This window comes from Bubalus kerabau, chromosome 7 (assembly GCF_029407905.1).
Source record: "Bubalus kerabau isolate K-KA32 ecotype Philippines breed swamp buffalo chromosome 7, PCC_UOA_SB_1v2, whole genome shotgun sequence".
In the NCBI taxonomy this organism is placed as follows: domain Eukaryota; kingdom Metazoa; phylum Chordata; class Mammalia; order Artiodactyla; family Bovidae; genus Bubalus; species Bubalus kerabau.
The window spans coordinates 64156767-64183079 of NC_073630.1; the positions used below are offsets into that span (position 1 = coordinate 64156767).

General features: G+C 41.9%; 1 protein-coding gene across 28 annotated transcripts in view; it reads right to left on the reverse strand.

The window, feature by feature from the left end:
• The window catches only part of APBB2 (amyloid beta precursor protein binding family B member 2), a 377507-nt gene that overhangs the window by 273547 nt on the left and 77647 nt on the right, over positions 1-26313 (reverse strand). For 22 of the 28 annotated variants that reach the window (XM_055588388.1, XM_055588387.1, XM_055588384.1 and 19 more), the window contains one exon: positions 25939-26094. The gene's annotated coding sequence lies outside the window, so the exon portion shown is untranslated. Of the gene's footprint in view, positions 1-2974; positions 3026-3377; positions 3396-22009; positions 22102-25938; positions 26095-26313 lie in introns of those variants that run through there. The other 6 variants (XM_055588378.1, XM_055588369.1, XM_055588379.1 and 3 more) reach the window with 4 other exon arrangements.

Here is a 26313-nt window from a genome sequence, read left to right on the forward strand (position 1 = left end):
CTAAAGGAGATCAGCCCTGGGATTTCTTTGGAAGGAATGATGCTAAAGCTGAAACTCCAGTACTTTGGCCACCTCATGCGAAGAGTTGACTCAGTGGAAAAGACTCTGATGCTGGGAGGGATTGGGGGCAAGAGGAAAAGGGGACGACAGAGATGAGATGGCTGGATGGCATCACTGACTCGATGGACGTGAGTCTGAGTGAACTCCGGGAGTTGGTGATGGACAGGGAGGCCTGGCGTGCTGTGATTCATGGGGTCGCAAAGAGTCGGATATGACTGAGCGACTGATCTGATCTGATCTGATCTGATGGTTACTTATAGGTTAGGTCTACTCCATATAAAGAGAGATAATATAGGAGCTTATGGTTGAAACTGACACAAAAAGATTAATTTTTGTAACACAAAAATTACAGCATTTAGTCTATACCAAAAAAACACAAACTTTCTCCAATTCAGTTTTCTTCTGTAGCAGTTAATAGTCATTACGTGGAAGGAAGAAGATTTAGAAAGAAAAGAAACCTAAGGAAGAGGATGACAACGGATAAAAATTAGGCACAGTTCAGTTCTTTTCCACACCTCTTCTTTTGAAGAAGAGGTTAAGTTCCAAGGTTTAAAAAATTATGCCTTGTTTTCCATCCTGATGACCCTGGGTAGATGTAAACCTTTCCAATGAGTGAGAAAGAGTCCCACTGCAAGATGGAAACTAACTAAACACCAGAACCAGGGAAGCTGAGCATTTCATGTCACGATCAGCCCTGGCCAAGCCTAGAACAGAGGGGCATGCATCTGAATAACCATCCGTCTGAGCAAACTAGCATCCCAGGCTTGCCACTTGCAGCACCTCCTCAAACTGAATGTGTTGGAAACAGAGTTCTCTGCCACCAAACCCGACCCTGTGTTTTCATCACCTTTCTTCTTAGTCTGTTTTTGTTCAGTCACTAAGTCGTGTCCCACTCTTTGCGACCCCAAGGGCTGTAGCCTACCAGGCTCCTCTGTCCATGGGATTTTCCAGGCCAGAATACTGCTTCTCCACTTTTTGGTCCATCCAGTCTCAAAAGCGCAGTTTCATCTTTTACTTCAGTTCCCACCTGCCCTGTCTTCCTTGTTCACATACTCAGGGCCATATTAGCCACAAGGCCTCTCGCGGTCCAGGCAGAAACAGCTTCTCTTTTCCCTCTCTCTCCTCAGTATTTTTATCTATGGCACTTACTTGGCACTTTTACAATATTTTTGCCACACAGAACCGATTCTGCACTCACTGTAGGTAAGAGCTTTATTATGTCACCTCATTAAAAAAAAAAAAAACACTGTAATTCTGTGAAGTACTTTATTATTTTGCTATTTACAGAATGGATAGTCAGGTGAAATAACTTGTATGAGGTCACAAAGTTGATCTACCCTAATACCAAGGTGCTTCAGATTTTATTTATCATTTTAAACACTGTCCCCTGTCCTTAAATCAAGCACAGACTCCTTCAAGAAAGGGATCATTTTATCTGGCTCTGCATTCTCTCCAGAGTCTAGCAACACTCATAACTCATGTTCATGGAATTATATTTCAAGACTCAGCTCAGAAACCATTTTTCTTTCTGACTTCCAACCTCCTCTTGTGCCCCTCCTCCTTGCCCTCCGAACGCTTCTACTGCAGTATAGGCACGCCCTAACTGCAGTGTTTGTGCCCCGAAACACAGTAGGCACTTAATGAATGTTCACCAAATGAAATGTTTATGCATGAGACAGCTGGGTTCCTTATCAAGGCTGCTATGTCTCGCTAGAAAATTGATCTCCACTTTTATCATTATCACATACTGAGGAAATTATTTTAAGAGAGAGTGACAGTGGGAAAATAGAGATAAACAGTCTTGGTCTTCGGGTCCTACTCACTTCATCTGCTGTCCCGGGTACACTGTGTTCTGGAGAAGTGCTTCTGAATTTTAAGATATATAAAATATCACTCAATACAAATTACAATTCAGTATATCATAGGGCTTCCCAGGTGGCACTAGTGGTAAAGAACCTGCCTGCCACTGCAGGAGACATAAGAGATGGAGGTTTGATCCCTAGGTTGGGAAGATCCCCAGGAGGAGGGCACAGCAGCCCACTCCTGTATTATTGCCTGAGGAATCCCATGGACAGAGGAGCCTGGTGGGCTTCAGTCCGTGTAGACCAACACAGAGTTGGTCACGACTACTTTGGCCACCTCATGCAAAGAGTTGACTCAGTGGAAAAGACTCTGATGCTGGGAGGGATTGGGGGCAAGAGGAGACGGGGATGACAGAGGATGAGATGGCTGGATGGCATCACTGACTCGATGGACGTGAGTCTGAGTGAATTCCAGGAGTTGGTGATGGACAGGGAGGCCTGGCATGCTGCGATTCATGGGGTCGCAAAGAGTTGGACATGACTGAGCGACTGATCTGATCTGATCTGAAGCGACTTAGCATGCACACAGCATGCTGTAGTACAGTCTGAAATTCTGTATTTCTTTTTTGGGGGTGGGGGGGATAAAGGATGCAAACAAGAGGCTAACCAAGATTCTGTATTTCTAACAAGCTCCCAAGAGATGTCTGTGCTGCTGATCTATGGACCACACTTTTGAGGAACAAAAGTCCTAGACTGTAATAGTGAAGCTGTTCCCATTTCTCTTAAAAGAGAAATAGCATGTAGGCTAAATGACCAGACATGAATTCACAGTGTTATTGCTAGTTATCTCTGGGTTTCTTCTTTCCACTTTTCTATAATTTCCAAGTATTCTATAATGACTCTTGCTGATGGAAATAAAAATTTTAAATTCTATATATATACACGCATAAAAAACTCTCTCCATTTGGACACTTCTACTCTGCTCGACTACATCTTTGTTTAAGCAACAAATATACTTAAAAGGACCAGACTTGGGAAATAACAAGATGGTGAATTTAGCAATTCTCTGTCTGCTCATTTTAACATGTAGATTAACATAAAATAGTAATTACCCTTAACAAGCAGTCACCACCACAAGCATTGTTTTTCTCAGGTTCCTTTCCCTTAAAAGAAAGAGAAAGAATTCATTCAGGTAGAAGACAATAAAAGGCAAACCAAATTAAGGACAGGAGAAAAACCAAGCAGGCGCCACACTGAACCTCGTCCAAGTGGGTCAATAGAGCCTCGTGAAGTTGAAATGAAGGTGGAAACGCATTCTCCCAGCAGAAGCAGGGTGGGCTGGGTTCCCCGACAAGGCTAAGTGGAATAAATTAGAGCGGCACTCTCCAGGCACCTGCAAGTGAGGTGGAAAGAAATGGTCCTCAGAGGAGCTCCCTTCCAAAGTGTAACAAGGGGAGATCATTAGGAAAAGGCAATTAGAGGCTGCATCTTTGCAGGAAAGCACTCCCCAAATACCTGACTCCTTCTCTTCCATGGAGTTCCAAAGGATGCCAGGTTTAGTCTATCAGCTTTAGAAGTCGCAGCCCTGGCAGGCAAGCCCCTCATAACCACTCCGTACCTGCAGCTATTCCAGACACTTGCCCAGGCCATAGGTGTCTGTGAAGTGACAGAAACAAAGGAGGCGTCTAATTACCGCTCCTCTGGAACCAGAGTGTTCCTGGTTAAAGCACGATGGACAAGGTTCTGCATTCTCTGTTTTCCAACCCACAGTTCTAAAAGACCTTTTTCCGTAAAGAAATATTGTGAAATATTGTGAAATTACCTGAAAGGACAAGAACTTAGTGCCTGGAAGGCTTATATATACACTAGGACTAAAAACCACTTCTGTGTGTCTATTAAGAAAGTGGTTTTGTATCTGTAAAGTTTAGACATGCTGGACATTCAGCTCAACTGGAAACAGTGAGTCGCTGTTTCTTTGCTGAATCCTGTGAGTCTAGAGCTGGACCACTCAAGGCAAATAAACATATGCTGAGGTTTCTAAAAATGTGATCATTTGAGATTTCAAAAGTAATGTCAAAGTCATCATCTTGATGGGAGGATAAAAATCTGAAATCTACTTGGACTTCCTTACGCTTCTTTTATTGAAATTCAAATTGTTTTATTTTGAATTACAGGAATTGTAGATGGCAAGGGAGAAAGCACCATAATCTTCTTAGTGATCCAAAGCCTACAAGTCCTAATATCTTAGTTGGAATTTTAGATTTAAAGAGACTTAGGAAGCATGACAAATAAAATGCAATATGTGGTCTTTAGCTTCTATTCTGGTTTTTAAAAACATTTTTAATGCTAAAGACTTAGAAGACTAAGTCTTTGGGAAGTTTGACTATGGATTGATAATAAATGATATTTGGGGATTATTATTTATTTTGCTGGTCATCATAATAGTACTGCCTTTATGTAAGGTAGCTTTTGTATTTTTTGGAAATGCATGCTAAAGTATTTAGGGGTAAAATCCCATGAATTCTAAAATTTATTTTTAAGTGGTTCAGCAAAAAATAATATATGTAAATTTATACACATGAAGTAAATAGGAAAAATGTTAATAATCACTGAAATTAGATAGGGGTTCAATGGGTGTTCATTGCAGTATTCTTTACACTGTTCTTCTTGTTGAAGATTTTTAGAAGTAAAAGTTTAAATTCATATCAAAAAATCATATGGCCCTAATAGTTTTATCTACCCTGTCTTACCGTATTAGACCACAGTCTTTTCTCCAGAAGGCCTCTCTCACATCTTCCACCTCTGTAACTTTGCACACTCTCAACTTTCTCCCTCTAGTCACTTTGCCTCTGGGGAAGGCTAATTTATCCTTTCAGGTCAATCTCAAATGCTACCTCCTCTTCCTAACCTCTGCTCAACTTGATGCGTCTCCCCTTTTCTGACTGCCTATGACACTTTGTACCTCTCATCACACTTATCACATTCTATCCTGCAAGACAAACACTGACTCTGACCTTTACTGAGTGCTTCCCACACGTGAGGCTGTGGTTACATGTCCTCACGTGCATTCTTTCCTCTCTTTGTTTCTTTCCTACCCCACCAAGGTAGGAATTGTCATTATCCTCTTTCCACAGGTGAGAAGAGAGGTATGAGAGGCTGGGTGACTTAGTAAGCAGCAGTGCCAGGCTTCATTCAAACACAGCCCATCTGCATTCAAACTCTTAAGCATTCGTGTGCATGTCATCAGCACGGTGGCCTGATCCTTCCCTAATAACAACTTAAGGGCAGGTAGAGCATATTATTTATTTATTCACTCAACCAATAATCATTGAAAAGCCACTATTATTCAGAAACATCTGCCCTATGTGATGGGGTGAAGTTGTGAACATCAACATTTTAGCAATCAGCAAACTAAATAGACTGGAATGGGTGAATTTAACTCAGATGACCATTATATCTACTACTGTGGGCAAGAATCCCTTAGAAGAAATGGAGTAGCCATCATAGTCAACAAAAGAGTCCAAAATGCAGTACTTGGATGCAATCTCAAAAACGACAGAATGATCTCTGTTCATTTCCAGGGCAAACCATTCAATATCACAGTAATCCAAGTCTATGCCCTGACCAGTAATGCTGAAGAAGCTGAAATTGAATGTTTCTATGAAGATCTACGAGACCTTCTAGAATACACACCCAAAAAAGATGCCCTTTTAATTATAGGGGACTGGAATGCAAAAGTAGGAAGTCAAGAAACACCTGGAGTAACAGGCAAACTTGGCTTTGGAGTACAGAATGAAGCAGGACAAAGGCTAATAGAGTTTTGCCAAGAGAACAGACTGGTCATAGCAAACACCCTCTTCCAACAACACAAGAGAAGACTCTACACATGGACATCACCAGATGGTCAATACCGAAATCAGATTGATTATATTCTTTGCAGCAAAAGATGAGAAGCTCTATTCAGTCAGCAAAAACAAGACTGGGAGCTGACTGTGGCTCACATCACGAACTCCTTATTGCCAAATGTAGACTTCAATTGAAGACAGTAGGGAAAACCACTAGACCATTCAGATATGACCTAAATCAAATCTCTTACAATAATACAGTAGAAGTGACAAATAGATTCAAGGGGTTAGATCTGATAGACAGAGTGCCTGAGAACTATGGATGGAGGTTCGTGACACTGTACAGGAGGAAGTGATCAACACCATCCCCAAGAAAAAGAAGTGCAAAAAGGCAAAACGGTTGTCTGAGGAGGCCTTACAGATAGCTGTGAAAAGAAGAGAAGGGAAAGGCAAAGGAGAAAAGGAAAGATATATCCATTTGAATACAGATTCCCAAGGAATAGCAAGGAGAGATAAGAAAGCCCCCCTCAGCGATCAATGCAAACATATAGAGGAAAACAATAGAATGGGAAAGACTAGAGATCTCTTCAAGAAAATTAGAGATACCAAGGGAATATTCCATGCAAAGATGGGCACAAAAAAGGACAGAAATGGTATGGACCTAACAGAAGCAGAAGATATTAAGAAGAGGTGGCAAGAATACACAGAAAAACTATACAAAAAAGAGCTTCACGACCCAGATCATCAGGATGGTGTGATCCCTCACCTAGAGCCAGACTTCCTAGAATGCGAAGTCAAGTGGGCCTTAGGAAGCATCAGTATGAACAAAGCCAGTGGAGGTGATGGAATTCCTGTTGAACTATTTCAAATCCTAAAAGATGATGCTATGAAAGTGCTGCACTCAATATGGGTGGTAAAGATACCATCACCAGGGACTTCCCTGGCTGGTTAAGACTCCGTCTTCCACTGCAGGGGGCGCAGGTTCCATCCCTGGTCAAGGAACTAAGATCCGATACACCACATGATGCAGTCAAAAAAAGTGGCACCATTTTATAAATGAGGAAAATTGAGGCTTACAGTTGAAGTGAGAATTCATTCAAGGATACCACTGCGTGACTTTGTTCCACTAGGGATTCTCCATGGCCTGGTTCAAAGCCAACTGTACTACTGCTCTCTCCAGTCAAAGAGCCAGGGCCCCTCGCTGAACTTGTCCACAGTGCTGGCCTCATCTCTGGAGGCGCTCTTTCTGTGCAGGCCACGTCTGTTCATGCATCCAATCTCCTGAGGAGAATTACATAAACTGACTCAGGACTAGGGCCCTGCCTCACTCACCCATCACCTGCCCTGTGTTGACACAATGCCTCCCACCCTGGGTGCTCCCTAGGCCCAGTGGCCCGTGACCACATAAATGATCCTGAGTTGCAAAGCTGCAAAAGCCATGGAACAAAAACATACCCTGTTCTGGTGCTTGAAAACTAAAAGTTCAAGACAACTATTTTTCATTGACCTTAAAGTAAAATAAATTAAGTTTTACAACATGGCTGATAACCATAAATAGAAAAGCGAGGGTGTTGTTTTCCCCATGAGTCCTCAGCTAGGCCTCCAACTGGGGGCTATGAACATTCAGGGAATGTGCCACAGGTCTTGGTTTCCATCCAGATTCCAGAAAAAGAGCAGAGGAAAATGAGTTTTACCAGCAATATCGTTTGAGTTCCTCCTCCAGGAACCACCCTCTACAAAATAACACCTAAAATGGGCTTGTGCGCATTCTTCTTTCTATAGCTTTGTTGGCCAAATTGACCATTCTGTTATTAGAACCTTGGCTCCTCTACGTTGAATGAAAAGCCAAATATTTTTAAAATATCATATCATTAAAAAAGATTCTTCTCTGCTCCCCGGGTACATAATATAAAGGTTCTGACTTTGCACAGAGAGGGACTGATCAGAGTTAACTGTTCCTGCCTTGAAAGGAAACCAAAGGCTTCCAGTGCCCCAGGACATCACAGAAGTTGCTGAAAGAAGCGGTTTACTGAATAGTACTTCTGTGTCTTCAAAGTTTTAATATGTCTAACAGTGGAAAACTAAAACCATTTGGATCAAAGAGGCTAAAAAAAAAAAAAAAAATCAATGCTTCCTTTGTTTGTTTTTAACCAGAATAACCAAAACTGAATATAGTTCACCAAAGTATTAAATTTCTGTCTCACTGTAATTTTCCTTCTGTGTCCAACTATACAAGAGACTTTTAAAAAAACTAATAAAATGTTCAATCTTACCATCAATAATAATATGCTTTGAATTGTTCAGAAATGAAAGATAGGATTGTGAGTCTCTCCAAACCCTTTCTTGTGTGTCCAATGGCATATATCAAAGGCTTGCTCTTCTGCATTCATGAGAAAAGTGACAGGGAATACCAGAGGGAACTAAGGGAGCTGTGTGTGTGTGTACACCAAGCACTGAGCCACAACATATCTGTGGGTGGGGTTAGAGTAGAGGAAGGCAAGCAACAAAGGTGGCACTCTTAAAAAGTGTCATAGGTGTCTCCTAAGATCTAAAATTCGACTTGCCCCTCCACTTTTCCACTCTGTTCTTTGCTCCAGGAGGCTGACAACATGCTTCCTCAAAGCAATACTGAGGAAAAAGAACAAAGCTGAAAGCATAATCCTCCCAGACTTTAGACTATATTACAAAGCTACAGTAATCAGAACGGCAAAGTAGTGGCATAAAAACAGACACCAGGATAAACGAAACAGAATAGTGAGCCCAGAAATAAACCTCACCCCTGCAGCCCCTGTTCTACTCTCTGAATCTAATTTTCTCTCTTTGATTCCACATTTATGTGATACCATAGAGTATTTGTCTTTCTTTGTCTGACTTATTTTACTTAGCATAATACCCTCAAGGTCCATCCACATTGTCACAAATGGTAGGATTTCCTTCTTACTCAAGGCTGAATACTCCTCCACAGTGTGTATGTATATGTGTGTATGTGTATATGCATGTATGCATGTATATGTGTATATATGTGTAATCCATGTAAAATATCTTCTCATCTTTAGCTGTTCATCTGTTGACATACATTTAGGTTATTCCATATCTTGGCTATTGTGAATAATACTGCAATGAACATGGGAATGTAGATATCTCTTCAAGGCCCTGTTTCAGTTTCCTTGGGATATATACCTAGAAGTGGGATTGCTGGATCATATGGTAGTTCTAGTTTTAATTTTTTGAGGAAATGTCATACCGTTTTATACAGTGGCTGCACCAATTTACATGCCAACCAACAGTACTCGGGGTTTCCTTTTCCCCACATCCTCATCTGCACCTGCTGGTGCTTGTCTTTTTGATAACAGCTGTTCTTACAGATGTGAGGTGATTATCTCACTGTGATTTTGGTTTGTATCCCTCTGATCATTAGTGATGGTGATCACATTTTCATGTATCAGTTGGCCTTAGACCTTCACCACTTCTAGTTCAAAATTGGGAAAGGAGAATTTCAAGCCTGTATGTTGTCACTCTGCTTATTTAACTTATATGCAGAGTACATCATGTGAAATGCCAGGATGGATGAAGCACATGCTGGAATCAAGATTACTGGGAGAAATATCAATAACCTCAGATATGCAGATGACACCACCCTTATGGCAGAAAGTGAAGAACTAAAGAGCCTCTTGATGAAGGTGAAAGAGGAGCATGAAAAAGATGGCTTAAAACTCAACATTCAAAAAATGAAGATCATAGCATCCAGTCCCATCACTTCATGGCAAATAGATTGGGAAACAATGGAAACAGTGAGAGACTTTATTTTGGGGGGCTGCAAAATCACTGTGGATGGTGACTGCAGCCATGAAATTAAAAGATGTTTGCTCCTTGAAAGAAAAGCTACGACAAACCTAGACAATGTATTAAAAAGCAGAGACATTACTTTGCCAACTAAGGTCCGTATGGTCACAATGATGGTTTTTCCAATAGGCATGTATAGATGTGAGAGTTGGACCATAAAGAAAGCTGAGCGCTGAAAAATTGATACTTCTGAACTGTGGTGTTGGAGAACACTCTTCAGAGTCCCTTGGACAGCAAGGAGATCCAACCAGTCCATCCTAAAGGAAATCAGTCCTGAGTATTCATTGGAAGGACTGATGCTGAAGCTGAAACTCCAATATTTTGGCCATCTGATGCAAAGAACTGACTCATTGGAAAAGATCCTGATGCTGGGAAAGACTGCAGGCAGGAAGAGAAGGGGACAACAGAGGACGAGATAGTTGATAGCATCAATGGACATGAGTTTGAGCAAGCTCTGGGAGATGGTGAAGGACAGGTAAGTTTGTTGTGCTGCAGTCCATGGGGTCACAAAAAGTCGGACATGACTGAGCAACTGAACAAAAACAAAAACAATACCTCTTATGCAGCCTTCTCCTGCCTCTAGCTCTCTCCTTTCCCTTAACTTTCCTACACCGTGCTTATTATCCTGATACACTATATATTTATCTGTTTATGGCCATCTCCTCCCATGAGAATGCATGGTCCCATGCAGGTTCGATCCCTGTGTCAGGAAAATCCCCTGGAGAAGTAAATGGCAACCTACTCCAGTATTCTTGCCTGGAGATTCTCATGGATGGAGGAGCCTGGTGGGCTACAGTCCATGGGGTCGCAAAGAGTCGGACACAAATGAGCAAATTCACTTTATGCCTATCGTTTGAAAAATGGGTAGTGCACAGTCTGCACTCACTAAATTTTTGTTGAATAAATTATTTGGTTAGGGAAAAATAAAAAGAACTGCTGGTCTGCTTTCCTAATAACTGCAACTAAATTTCCAGTGACCAAGATTTTCAATGGCCATCTTTAGAGATGCTATGGAAGGAATTCTGTAAATTAAAAGGTGAGTCTACATGAGGATTTTCTACACTGCACATCAAGCCAGCAGAGTACACAGTAAATAATAATAATTTTTTAAAAATGAATAAACCTGTTTAAACCTGAGTGGCAAAGGTTTTATGTAAAGCACCAGAATAAGCAACTTTCAGTCTGCAAGCCACAGAACCTCAGTCACAATTATTCAACTCTGCTGCTGCAGGATGTTAAGAGCCAGAAACAATACATCAGTGAATAAGCACAGCTATGTGCCAATAAAACTTTATTGATAAACACTGAACTATGTATAACTTTCACATGTCACAAGATATTATTATTCTTTTAATTTTTTTCAAACACTTAAAAATGTGAAAACCATTCTAGAGTTGTGAACCATATAAAAACAGGCTGTGGACCAAGATTTGACCTCTGCGCTATAAGTTTTCCAATTTACATCCTTTCTAAGGGTGGTTTCTGTTTTGTTTTTTTCTACAAATGAAATACATTCTGCCCCATGAATCTCTTGGATATATAGTCTACAATTAATTAAGCATGGAATAACTGCTTTTGTTAAAGAGTAATAAGCTGGAGAAGCAGTTTATTTAGGTGAATAAACATTACTAATGCATCCTTTCGGGGCTGTCCTTCTACACAGACTTTGGTCATCTTCAAATGCTAGCTCTGTCACCATCTTTTCCCTTATCTAAGTATTTTCATTTTTCAGCCTGTTTAAGAAATTTCAATCTGCTCTTTCTTCCTTTACAGAGAGGGGAACTGTAACAAAATCTAGGACAGAGGGGAGAGTGGCTTCCCAAGGAGTTGAGGCAAGGTGGGTTCCAGTACAATGTTTCCTGAGTAAGTGTACAATGTGTTGCTCAAACTTGGCTTCCAAGTACTCTCAAACACCCTCTGTTGTGTGGGCCCTGGAATGAGAACTATTTAGACTGCACGTGTTACTAGCACTCAGGGTCACCTGTCCCCATGAGCCATAAAAATTTACTGAAAAAAATGCCAGGCTGGCAGTAACACAGCCAAAACATGTTATTTCATAATTAAAGCAGAAGATTTTCAATTCCTCTCATTTATAATGATAGCCTCATCTCTCTTACATAATAGAAATATATGAAAATGAGGAATTTGAAGAAGCAATCTTCATGGTATCTTTCAGAAATGCTGGCCAACACAGGGAAGAGGTGGATTAACATCAGACATGCCTACTGGACCATGGACACCCTGTAGAGGATGGGAACGCTTCACAGTAGCCCTTCGGATGCTCTCGACCCAATCAAGAAAGAATTCAAGAGGAAAGTCCCCACCCCCTGTGTTCTTTGAGCACAGGAGACATGGAACAAAACTCAAATTTATTTTAACTTAATTGATCACATACTCCACTTGCCCTACTCATTCATTGTGCAAGCAGATCTACTGGAATGTGAAGTGAAATTTTTTTCAGTTTTCTGCAATGCCTCTGGTGCTCTGCTTCTCAAATTTCCCAGTAAATCAAATTCAAACAATCAGGCCAAAGGAAGCCAATGGTTTTCCAACTCCTACTGTAAGCAACACAGCCTACAGACTGACTGTGAAAACCACGGATTAAATTAAGCTTCGCTTGAATTTCAAGATGCCAGAGACGGTCTCCTGAGAAAGCGGACTTGGCTTGAAACCCCAGTGTCTCACACACAGGGTCCAATTCACAGCAAAGACGGCCGTCCACAAAGCCTCCCCATCTTCCCAGACCTCTCCTCCATTCTGCAAAGCTTGGAATACACACATCAACGAAGTTGAGACATCAAATCACGGAAAGTTGTAAGATAAGTGCCTCGGCCTCATCTCACACTCTTCATTGAGTTTCTGAGGGAAATGGCAATGCAGATGAGGCAGGCAGCTTTCAGCAAAAATAATCAGAAGTGAATAAATACACCAAGGAATCATCACTGTAGCTGCCTGGCAAATCCCATGGGCATTTAGGTCGACACATTCTGTTGGGGAATAACCAGGGCCCCAGGGAATCACCCTCTTCCAGACATCCAGACTGTGAGGCTGAAACCAGGTGATGGATGAAGTGATGGTGAGGACACTTCCCTGAACAAGCCTGGCTGCTGCCTGTATTAGTCTGCTGCTGCTGCTAAGTCGCTTCAGTCGTGTCCAACTCTGTGCGACCCCATAGACAGCAGCCCGCTAGGCTCCTCTGTCCCTGGGATTCTCCAGGCTAGGGCTGCCCTAACTAGCCACCACAGCTTACACGACTGAGATCTCCAAGTCCAAGATCAAGGTGTCACTATCCAGGTGTTGACAAAGCTGCTCTGTTCTAAGGCCGCTCTCCTCGGCTTAGATGCTGCCTTCCTGCTGTTTTCTGCCCTGGGCTTCTCACTACACATGTCTGTGTCCAGATTTCCTTGTCTTGTAAGAACACCAGTCATAACAAATTAAAGTCTACCTCCATGACCTCATTTTAACTTAACTGCTTCTCCAAAGACCCTATCTCCAAACATACAATCACATTCCAAAGTACTGAGGGCTAGGCCTTCGACATAGGAATCTCGCGGGGGACACAAGTCAGCCCTTGCCCTGCTGGAACCACTGCTATGGCAGGGCTCTGCTTCCATTCATTCTGACCAGTGCCAGAGGCTTGACAATAAACTGATAACTCAATTCTCGCTATTCTGAAAATTAACTAACTTTCTTTATAGTATATAATTTTTCACTGCCTTTATAAAATACTTTGTCACATACCAAATACAATCATAAAGAAAAGTCATTGGCAATGGGGCACACTAAGCCTCAGCTGCTTTATTTTTCTTTTTTTCTTTAAAGCAATTTGCACTGCAACAAAGATCACCACAAGAAAACATCAGGACACTCAGTTGACATTTATCATAATGGAAGGCAAGTGTGAAAAAATACATTCTCACTTATTTCATGTATACCTTTTCATGCAGACATTCATGTCTTTGCATGAAGGATTACTTACTGCTGTGTTCATCTGTGCTGCCAACTCTGGATATCAAATGGGCTTAAAAAAATAACACTAAGTGTTGTATACCTAAAGCTAATTCAATATTGTAAGACAACGTATACTTCAATAAAACACACATGCACAGACACATACTGAAATCAAGACTTCTATTCAAATGAGGTGTATGGCCAGGAATATCATCAGTGAAATGTAACATTTAAAAATCCTGTATCTAACTGATTACCAACTGAGCTACCAGCTACCAGCTCACTTGGTAAAGAATCCACCTGCAATGCAGGAGACCCAGGTTTGGTCCCTGGGTGGGAAAGATCCCCTGGAGAAGGAAATGAATGGCAACCCACTCCAGTCTTCTTGCCTGGAAAATCCCATGGACAGAAGAGCCTGTCCACCAAATTTGGTAAACCACAAAATGATTACCAAAGCTCTTTTTAAAAAAAATACCAAAACCAGTATCATTTAAAGGTGTTTAATATCAATTTAAGCCTCAACAATTTCTGACCTTATAACTGTTTACGTCCTCCAAATTTAACTATGTTATTTATCAATTCCATAAACATTTACTGAGACTGGACTATTTAGCAGGCACCATTCGAGGTGCTAGAGATAGGTCACTAAATCAGATCCCCGCCCTCGTGGAACTGAGTCTGATAAGATACACACATCACTTCCCCTACTGTTCTGCAAACACATTTTCCTTCCCAACTTCCCTGATTAGGACATGGGTATCTGCAGCCTCCTAACTTCCCAAATACAAAACCTTGGAGCTATCTTGTATTTCTCATTCTCCATCACATCCCTCCTGGGGTCTCCAGGGGCCACTTCCAGCCTTTCTTAATACAGACAATATTACCACCTACAAGCCCTGGCCATCAGCCCTGTGCTCCTCGTCATTCACCAAATCCTGTTATTCCCACCGCTGGGATCCCTCCCCAGTCACTTCTAACCTCTCCATTCCATCACCACAATCCTGGTCATTCTTCTTCTCAACGTACATCACATCCTCTCTAGAAGATGAAACCTGTAAAGCAGGACAAGTGATCTGCTCCCCTTTTATCTGCACTGTTACTTGTGTTTGCACAGAACTTTGGACACACTGTGTTAACTCAATATTTTGTATTCCTGGCCATCTCCACACTAGACCATGTGCTCTGAGGGCAGGGCTTCTTATTTTTTTTAATTCTCAGTGACAAACATAAGAGGCCAGTAGACGTTGTGTGCCTCTTGAAAGGCACTTATTCATCCATGCAACAAGTGATTATCAAGCACCCACTCCCCCCCAAGCAACTATTCTAGATGATGGGGATATATAAGTGAATACAAACCCTCAAATCCCTGTCTTCTGCAATTTATATTTAAACAAATTCCTACCATACAAATTTATGTTAGAGTGAGGTAGAAAGATAATCATTTAAAATGTAAGTAGCCAATGTGTTATAAAAGAATAAGCTCTACAGGAAAAAAATTAAGAAGGATAAGAGGGATTTGGGGAGGAGGGGCAGGAAAGTTTGCAATATTCAATACCATCAGGGTAGGCACGTAGGTTTCACTGGACAGTAACATCTGAGCAAAGGTTTACATAAGACAGAAAGTTCACCATGTGGGTGCCTGGGGGAAAAGGATACAGGAAGAAGAAACAGCAAACATGAAAGCCCTGAGGCAGACATGTGCTCAGTGTGTTGAAAGGCCAGTGTGGCTGGAGTGGACTTAGCCCAGGGGAGAACAGGAGGTGATGAGGTCCAAGAGGGAAGGAGGGGGCTTGTTATAGAGTCGGTCAGGTGACTGGAAGGACTTGTATCTTTTACTGTGAGGACAAAGAAATCATTTCAAGTTCTGAGCAGAGGGGTGCCCTAGAGTGATGTGAGTCTGAACAGGATCACTCTACCGAGAACAGAGAGAGACAGAAGCTAGGACAAAATCAAGGGAAGAGGTGAGGAGGCCCCTGGAATAACTCAGGCAAAACAGAACGGCGGCTCAGGTCAAGGTAGCAATGTGGCTATGCTCTGATGGCTGAGTCAATAAGGTTTCTGACCGGACTGGCTGGACCTTGGAAAAGTGTCTCCATTTCTTCCTGAGAATAACAGTCAACTTCACTGAAAGGAACAAAGCCCCAGCCGAGACCCTGCTCCTTACCCCTTGGTGGCTGTGAAAGTCAGGATTCGTTCTCCCATGCTTAGGTCCCGCCTCTCCCATCATCCTTCAAGTGGCAGCAGGGACTGGAGCTCAGGATGCTGCCCCATCACAGCGTCACCTGCTCACAGTGCATCCCCTTTGGGGCACAGACCTGCTCCAAGGCCCTCCACCGTCTCCTCGCGTGCTCAGCCCCGTCTCAAGGCCTCAAACCTCTCTGTCAACCTGCCTCTGCCCTCCATCGCCCTCCCTGGCCCCCTGCAGTGCCCTGGGCCTCAGGCCCTTGCTGCCCCCTCAGGTTCACTGCAGGTCCCAGCTCCTCTAGGACTTCTCCCCAGGATGCTATGGCTCATGTTGGTTTCTACCTCCTCAGGGTTCCTGTGGTCTTCACACTTGTAACAACCATGCACATCACACTGGCCCATCTAAACTGTGTGCTCTGAGAAGGCAAGAGCCACGCCACAAGCTTCTCAGGCCCCCCCCATCACCTACCCTACAGGAAGCAATCCTAACACTTGCTGACAAAGATCATCACAGGGGAAAATCCAAGAGGACAATGTTCGAATTATTTTAAGTGTACTGTTGACATCTGAAAAGTGCAAGGAGTCACATAAAAATCCAAATGTACATCTTCTCTCAAAATATGAGAAGATCACTGGAAGATCAGGCAACACTGGCCCTTGTTCCTGAATAGCTGAGTGGTAACTGTGCCCCCTTTTTCCCCCCTTATGCTCCAGTTCACTTGCTTACTTTTCTGCCAGGTCCTGGTAGGCAGGTGAGTTTCCAATCCCCATACCAGGCACTGGTTACCCTGAATTTTTAAAATATCAAGTTCTTTTGGGAACTGAATATTAACTGAAGGTAGTATCGGTTTTTCTCACTCATACAGTGACAAACTTTAGACTTTTCTATATTTTAAAAAAATTACATTAATTCTATACACCAATACATACACATATGTACTTTGTATTAACCTTCCAACAGATTACAATTTCTACACTCTGGTTCAAATACCTTCCACTATGGGGGGGGAGGGTATAATTCTTGTGGTAACTAAGTGTAAGAGGGTCAGATGTCAATACGGAAGCTATATAGAAAGAAAGGAAGACAAGGCAAAAATAAGTAATACTGATGAGCTATTTATCAAATCATTTTAGGGGAAAAAAGCTACTAAAATTATTGTGGAAACTAGAAAAATTTCCATGGTTTTATAGATTTTTAAAAATAAAAACATCAAGGATAAGAGACTGAAATATGTACAGTTAAGGGATGTTACAATGGATTTGTTCTCCACACCACAACTGCCTACATGTTAAACAAAAATTGTTATCTTTCTATTATTAAATTTCAGCATCTAAACTAAGACCACAGGAGGTAAAGTGAAAGTCGCTCAGTCATGTCCAACTCTTTGTGACCCCATGGAATATACAGTCATGGGATTCTCTAGGCCAGAATACTAGAATGGGTAACCTTTCCCTTCTCCAGGGGATCTTCTCAACCCAGGGATCGAGGCCAGCTCTCCCACATTGCAGGAGGATTCTTTACCAGCTGAGGCACAAGGGAAGCCTAAGAATACTGGAATGGGTAGCCTATCCCTTCTCCGGGGTAAGTCACACCATAAAGAAATGGATACAAAGGTTTCCAGAACTGGAGCCTATTATACAGAGTGAAGTAAGCCAGAAAGAAAAACACCAATACAGTATACTAACGCATATATATGGAATTTAGAAAGATGGTAACAATAACCCTGTGTACGAGACAGCAAAAGAGACACTGATGTATAGAACAGTCTTATGGACTCTGTGAGAGAGGGAAAGGGTGGGAAGATTTGGGAGAATGGCATTGAAACATGTAAAATATCATGTATGAAACGAGTTGCCAGTCCAGGTTCGAAGCACGATACTGGATGCTTGGGGCTGGTGCACTGGGACGACCCAGAGGGATGGAATGGGGAGGGAGGAGGGAGGAGGGTTCAGGATGGGGAACACATGTATACCTGTGGCGGATTCATTTTGATATTTGGCAAAACTAATACAATTATGTAAAGTTTAAAAATAAAATAAAAATTAAAAAAAAAAAAAACAAAGGTTTCCAGAGCACCTTACCAACAGCAGAAGAGTCAGCAGTTACTGTTACTGGAAGAGTTTAGGGGAGTCACCTCCTTTGACCTATGACTCCTGTCTGGGGGATTTTAATTAAGAGGAAAGCAAGATCTAGACACAGAAGTCAGAAGTTACTTAAAAGGCACCCTGGCTTTATCTGTGCATCAGTCATTACTTCTAGTCCAAACAGGCAGGCCTTTCTTAGCAAACAGCTCTCCTGATTTAGCAATCAGATTTTGGAGACTTCCACGGCCACCTCCAGCCTTGTGGTCTGAAAAGCAAATACAATTCAGTCCAAAGCTCATATTTAAAGCAAACAAACTGAGCATAAGAGTACACTTTCAGACACACTTCAGCTCGATGGGATTCTCTGTCCTTCAAATCACATTTGGTAAGTATCTTTCTCTTTTTTCCTTCTCAGCTCAATGTTTTAACTAAAAAGCTTTCAAGGGAACGTTCGCTGGCTTAGCATATACTTTACCACTCTGCCCATAAAAGTTACCTATCTCCTCTGCATGTAAAGAGGCAAGAAAAAGGGGGAAATTTACAGTGTTTTTAAAAACATTCAGTAAGGTTTTATAAACTGTATTAAAAAATATTATGAATGGTTATGGTCATGATCATACACTGCCCAGCTAGATCTTTATTCTTGTTTAAAAGGAAAGAAAATGAATAAGTGAAAATGGCTAGAAAACTCAAATAATACAGAAAAGAAAGAAAAGTCTTTCGGTATAATAACAGTACATATTTTTCCATGGAGAACAAGATATAAGTACCATTAGAACATTTATACAAAAGGAAATGGTATTCACATGATTTGGAAAAGATTTTTTTCATTTTATATAGATAAATGCACATATGTATATATACAAGTGTATGTGTGTGTATATATATAAATGATATAATTCCAAATTGGCACACATATAGAGCTCCTTCATTCTTTACAAATAAGCTATGAGAGTAAAACCTGTACAAATATCTTGGCACAGAGTTAACAAAACCTATTTATGAAATTGCTGGTGATTTTAAATTTTGAAATATGTTACCAAATTGCCCTCCAGTGGCCTCTACTTTATAAGATAATTCAAACAGCAGTCCCTTTTCTGCATATAATGTAAGTATTACAACTGACCTGCTTTGCCTCAAACCACATCACGGAACTGCCAGACAATCAATCCATCACAGAACAAGTCACGCTCTTCCAGACAACACAGATTCTACAAACGAAACCAGCAGCATCATGGATCAAAGCTGGAGGCTGGCAATCACAGCTTCGCAAAGAGTGCCATGCAGCTGACCTTTTATTTTTTTCTCCATTCTTTGTCTAAGACACAACTGCAGGAACGGCTGGGTAGGGGTAGAGAGATTACCGTCTCTTGGGGGTTTACCCTAGCGCACACGGGATGCTATGATGAAACACCACAGAGCGGGTGGCTTACAGACAACAGAAACGTATTCTTTCTCACAGTTCTGGAGGCTGGATGTCCAGCTGAGGTGCCAGCACAGCCACTGTCTGGTGAGGGCCCTCTTCCCAATTCACTGCTGGACTTCCCACGGTATTCTCAAATGGTAGAAGGAGCCAGGGCGTCTCTGGAGCCTCTTTTATATGGCGGTAATCAGGGCTCCAGCCTCATGACTTAAGCACCTCCCAAAGCCACCACCTCCTCGTACCATCATCTTTGGAGGTTAGGATTTTACCGTGTGAACTGGGGAGGGGACACATTTATCTGGACTTCCCCGGTGACTCAGTAGTAAAAGAATCCGTCTGCAATGCTAGAGACTCAGGTTCAAGTGCTGGGTCTGAAAGATCCCCTGGAGTAGGATATGGCAACCCACTCCAGTATTCTTGCCAGGGTAATTCCATGGACAGGGGAACCTTGCAGGCTAAAAGTCCATGGAGACAGGAGCGGTACTCAACTATGAATACTAGCAGATGGAAACACTAGAAGTCTGAAACCATCATAAAGTTGAACAGCTTGATCCCTCCTCATGGTCAAATGTCACAGGGCCTCCATGGCAGACAGTGCCAAGAAGCTCGAAGCTCCCCAGACAGGAAGTGCAGAGTCAGGGTCAGGGATAGTCGGGGATAGTCAGGGAAGTCCAGGATGACATTCTTCCTTCCTTCTCTAAGTAAGCTGCTTGGGAGTGTCTGATTCCCTCAGCAACCAGATACCTTCAGGTAGCTGACAGCAGGTTGACCGAGCATGTGGCTAGGCCACATATCTTGGCTGTAAAATCATGGACAGACCTCCAAACAGTTGTGCATTTTTATTTCTGCCTCTGAGAGTCTGATTAGGTGTTTTCCTCAGGTAAAAAGCCTTGAAAAACCCCCATCCACTGACAACCTCCTACCTATTTATTTATCAAAAATAACAGAATGCCACTTCTCCAGATTAATCTATATCCATGTTAACCACTCTCTACTTGGAAATTCCAAAGCATCCTACTCATATAGTACTTTGGGCCTTTATTACCTCATTAGTTATAATAACAATGAAAGATATACAAAGAGAGATACAGAGTTTTGTACAGACCAACCATTTTGTAAGCTGTGAAAAGCTTTTTATTTATACAGGTATATCATGAAATTTGAGAAACAAGTTTAGATTCAAATTTAAATCAGTAGCTGGGAGACTTGGATAAAACCATTCGATCTCTCAGCTCCAGAGCATCTTCATCTGTAAAACAGGTAATACTGTCTCTCTCATAGGATGCTTGTGAGGATTCTCCCCTCCCCATCCAGTCCCACCAAGAGCCGAGAAAGTGCTTAAGTTCTCAGCACACTAGACAAGCTCAATAAAATGTTAGCTCTCCCACAAGGGCTATCTCTCCACTAGGATCCTTCATTTTGTTCCCTCCAGCAACTACCAAAGTTGACTTTGTTAATACGGTTAACAAGTTCATTTGGAATTTAACTGAATTGCACTGAACCAAGTAAAATTAATTCAGCATCTCTTTGCACTCAGAAATTAATGCCTCCCTCAAGATCAGTGGTCATTTTTCATCCAACTTTAGAATCATCGAGGGCCTAAAGTCACGGTTGGCACTCCAGACTTTCTATTTCTGAGACAAGTCTCTGGTAAAGCCACTAACTGTCTCCTACCTGCCCAGGCGCTGCCACTGTCATACTCGAGCCGGACACCAGAAAAGAGCCACAGCTCACCAACTATTTACAACCTACAGTCATCAGGAGAACCACCCTTAGGAAACCAAGCATGGACTAGTTACAGACTCTAGATTCTGTCCTCAAAGGGCCTCAGCAGCATGAAGAATGCAAGAAAAACTGTTGCCTTTAATTCTTAAAAAGAACACACTAGCAAACTATAGAGAGCAATTTCCTAATGAAAGCTAGACTGATGTTGATATTCGTTTTCAAAATAAATGACTGGCTTGGACTTCTAAAACATCCAATAGACTTATTTTTGTTTATAAGTGAAGATCAATTCTTTTTGAACAGTAATAATCAATTCAGAAACTTGAGAATTTCTAAACAGTTACCATATCATGGATATAGGTCATATTCGGACCGTGTCATCAGATTAAATGTTTCCTTTATTATAGATCATTACGGGACTGAGAAACCACTGCTTGTTCTTACATCAGTAATTATACGAAAATAAAGGACAACTGACTACATGTCACCGGAGTATGGTACCTTTAAAGGAAACCTAGTACCTTATTATAAACACATGCAAAAAATCAAAAGATGCAACATTCCAAACTCTATTAACATGTACATTTACCATAAACATCCTCATAAAAGGTTTCACAGGAATGTGGTTTCTCCTAATGAAAGCCAGTTCCAGACACGCTCTTCATTCTTGCACCAGCCTCCCCAAATGTGACCACACTGACCTGATTTTGGCTTTATCTGCAACCATATTATTATAAATAAGCAGGAACCTTCACAGATGTAATTGCACCACAACTCCAACTGCAGCAGCTCAGTCACTTCAACCCTCTAACTTCAGACTGCAGAAGGCTCCATTCCAACTAAAGGGCAGTTCAGAAGGTACCCTCACTCAGACCTACTGTGTTTCAGTTCCCCAAGAAAAGCAAGACCAACAAGGCCACAGCCTCTTAGAACATTATACTACACTCCTCAGAGGGTCATTCATCATTCTGTGCATAGGTCACAAGGATTTTTTTAAAAGGACACCAAAGAGAAAGAAAACACTGAAAGAAGTGACTGGGTTAAAAAATTCGTGATACCCATTTCCAGGTCCTAGAGAAATAAAAGCTTACCTATTGTTTTTTCTCTTAAAAGAAAATAAAAAGAGTAATTCCATGTTGCTCCGTGGATGTCCTCTTATGAAGTGACCTTATCTACCAAAGGACTGCAAGGAAAGCAAAGGGGCCAGGTAACAAACACGTCAGCTCCACACAGGTGGAAATGAGAAGATTACAAAGAGCAGGAAGCAGATAAGCCATCCTGGAGAACTGAGCCCTCCGGAAAACGGGAGGCAGGGCTTGACACTAATGGAATTGCAGAAAACATGTTCTAAATCTAATCGTGTGATTTTAAAATCTGATTAAAGTCCAATAACAGATGTCTGCTTTTAGCTATATGACAGGAGGAGAAATGTCTCTGAATCTCACCAACACAAAATTAATATTTTTTCACATTAAAAATAAAAGTCAAAATTGTACCTTAATAGAAAACAAAATAAAATGGCCAACTAGAATCCAAACATCACAATAAAGCACTTTTTTCCTTTTCTGATCTTTATGCATTCACAATTTTTACAAAGTCATAACTAAAGAAGAGATAAAAATTTGCAGCCCTTATGTTTCTAATATAATTAATGTCTTCACAGCAAGCAGTCCATTGAGAACCATACCAACAAAAGGCAAAAACAGCACACTTAAGGACAAAAGTGTACCTAGCACTTTATATTACAAAAAAGGTCCAATTTGCATAAAATGTAAAACCATACTATAATCCCCAAACCCAAGACATTTTAATTGACAGTTTTCATTTAGTAAAATACTCATTTTATAAAATTTATCTTTCTTTGTGTAAAGACTCAATTTGTATAATCATTAATGAAAACACTTTAAATTCTTGAAATAATATACCAAAAATATAAATCCTTCAATCAGTAATCATTGGTAATGATTAAGACAGATGTAATCTTACCTGGTTCCTGAGAAACCTGTATGCAGGCCATTAAGCAACAGTTAGAACCAGACATAGAACAATGGACTGGTTCAAAATTGGGAAAGGAGTACATCAAGGCTGTATATTGTCACCCTGCTTATTTAACTTATATGCAGGGTACATGTTGCCAAATGCCCGGCTGGATGATTCATAAGCTGAAATCAAGAATGCCAGGAGAAATATCAACAACCTTGGATATACAGATGATACCACTCTAAAGGCAGAAAATGAAGAGGAACTAAAGAGCCTCTTGAAGGTGAAAGAGGAGAGTGAAAAAGCTGAGTAAAAACTCAGCATTCAAAAAACTAAGATAATGCATCTGGTCCCATCACTTCATGGTAAATAGATGGGGAAACAATGGAAATAGTGACCGGTTTTATATTCTTCAGTTCCAAAATCATTGTGGATGGTGTTGACTGCAGCCACGAAGTTAAAAGACACTTGCTTAAAAGCTATGACAGACCTAAACAGCGTATTTAAAAGCAGAGACATTACTTTGCCGACAGAGGTTCGTAGAGTCAAAGCTATGATTTTTCCAGTAGTCATGTACGGATGTGAGAGTCGGACCAAAAAAGAAGGCTGAGTGCCAAAGAATTGACGCTTTTGAATTGTGGTGTTGGAGAAGACTCTTCAGAGTCCCCTGGACAGCAAGGAGATCAAAACAGTCAGTCCTAAAAGAAATCAACCCTGAATATTCATTAGAAGGACTGATGCAGAAGCTTCAATACTCTGGCCACCTGATGTGAAGAGCTGACTCATTGGAAAAGACCCTGATGCTGGGAAAGATTGAGGGCAAGAGGAGAAAGAAGTGGCAGAAGATGAGATGCCTGGATGGCATCACTGACTCAACGGACATGAGTTTGAGCAAACTCTGGGAGATAGTGAAGGACAAGGAAGCCTGGCGTGCTGCAGCCCATGGGGTCCTAAAGAGCTGGACATGACCTAGAGACTGAATAACAACAGGGCAAAGAGTAGGGAAACTCCACTTTCGGCTCCACTTTCGGTTTCAGCTTTTCTGAAACCTATATCGGCTTCCTCCAAACAAAGACTATTAATTTTTTTTAAGTCAAATAAGGTCAATTATAAAAAACACAAAGTAATAATCATAAAGCCCAACCTTGAGAAGAGGAAACAAATCAGTAAAGTTCATGATGCATTTGGAATTCTGCTTACACCAGAAAGCCAACTCATGTTTTTGGTGAGAAAAGCAGCTGTTCCCCTCTGGTGTTCAACTCTGGACAACTTCTTGATAACCTCTCATTTGGCTGCTCCCGAAACAATTGTGTTTACAGTAAATACCAAGATTCTACTACTGGTGAAACTCTGAAATTATCTTCCTTATCTGCAATTAACTATAGGCTCTGGAAAGCCTCCCTTTCTTTCAGACTCAAAAAAGCAAGTAATTGAATTAAATATAGTTCTAAATATGTGCCTGTTCCTCCTCTGTGAAATAACAGCTCTCTCTGCTAGTCTCTTCCCAAGCCAGCAGAATAATAATTCCGCATCTCTTTGACTCCCACAGAATTTTGCTGCCTCTGGTGACACACTTTCACTCTGCGGGTCAGCTAGCCTAACGCTGATCTGATCTGGCCTATCACCGCAAGCCCCTGAGGACAGGGGCTGAGCCACTTCATGCGAAGACTTCACACTGAAAGGTATGGCAAATCAGGATGTTTTGGGATATAAGTGATCAACCCCTAATTCAAACTACCTAGCTAATCTTCTGGCAGAGGAAACTGGAGTTGCTGGCTTTGGGGCCTGCTGGGTCTGGGGCCACCCATGGTGGGTGTAAGGTGGGTATCTGTGTGCGTGTGTCTCCCTAGCGCCATTCCCCTTCTGCCATCAGCCTACGCTGATCTCCTCTATGTTGACTTCATCCTCAGAAAGCGTCTTCCTACGTGGTAGCAAAGAGGGTCACTAGCAGCTCCAGCTTAACAAACCCACAGATAGGAAAAAGCTCTCTGCAACAGTTCCATAATTCCATACCTCCACAACGGATCCTTGTGACCCTGACTAGCCAAGCTGATGTCACATGCCCAAGACAGAGGCGATGGAGTCATCGCCTCCTCTGACCACATGGGCTGAGAACAAAGCAAGGGTGACTGATGGCTCAGGGGAAATCCGGATGATTTATTGAAAGGAGGAAAGAGATGCTGGGTGGGCAAAGCCAACAGACACTCCCTGCTTCACAGGCTCTGAAGACCGCTGACTCAGACCCTTCTGCTTATTACGTGTAAGTCCCTTCTACTTATTATGTGTAACCACTGAACACTGAATACAAAGTGTTTTCAGTGTCGGTCCCTGTATGACATTCTTTCTCAGAATGAATTCTTTCCCACCTTACTGCCACGTGTGAGGTGGGCTATGCAGTTTCCTTCTCCTGCTTCTCAGTGAGGCTATCTTGCCTTTAGGTACATTCCTATTGTTTTCAGGGCATTTCTTCTCCTTTGTCCTGGGTATCTCAACACCAAGTGCACATACTGTTGAAAACAAGTGTGTTGCTAGCTTTTGTTTGGAGAGAGATTTAAGAGTAGGTAAAAATTTGCCAAGCAAACCAAAGGAACACACACAGAAGTACCCCGCCTCCCTAAAAATGTGGCAGGTCTCCACAATCCACCCTTCCTGGTGTGGAAACACACACGAGGGCAAGTCTCTGAGAGTCTCAGGACAAGTCCAGGCTTTCTCCCCAAAATAAAGCCAAGATCAAAGAGTGATTACGGGTGACCTCTGGTTGTGGTTTGTTGTACATATGCTAAGCTTAAGACCTTCCTCTCTTCTCTGAGAGAGAGAGGATGGGACAGAGAGGGGAAAGGAAAAGAAAGAAAGGGGGATGACTATACACCATATACAGAAGTTTGCCAGGCTGTCTGCCGTTTGTACGACGGCCAGGAATCCCTCAAATAACTGGGAATGATTATTTAGGGTTGTCTCAAAAACACTGCATGAAATAACAAAACCACCTTCCCCATGTGATCCAATCCACTTTACCCAGCCTCTCTGATCTTATACCAACCTGATCGTGCTTAAGTTATCGTCTGTCTCAGGCTTTCACAGGAGCTTTCTTTTATGGATTTTCCATCCAGCAAACGTTTCTGTTCCCCGGCTGGGCAGATCCAACCACAGCATGCTTGGCTACGGACGGCAGCAGCTCACCCACAGCAGCTCCAACCTGGAGGGGGCGAAGGCCGGAATCCATTAGAGGAATTCACAGTCACAAACACGCTCTCTCTCAGGACGGTATGTCTGGCAGGAGAACTCCCAGCATCGTCCAAACGTTTAAAATCATTAATGAACAGAGACAACAGTTTATAAGGTCTCCTAAAGACACCTTACAAGTTTGGGCTATTCTGAGGGGGAGGATTGAAGTGTTTAATTATTACTAAACAGG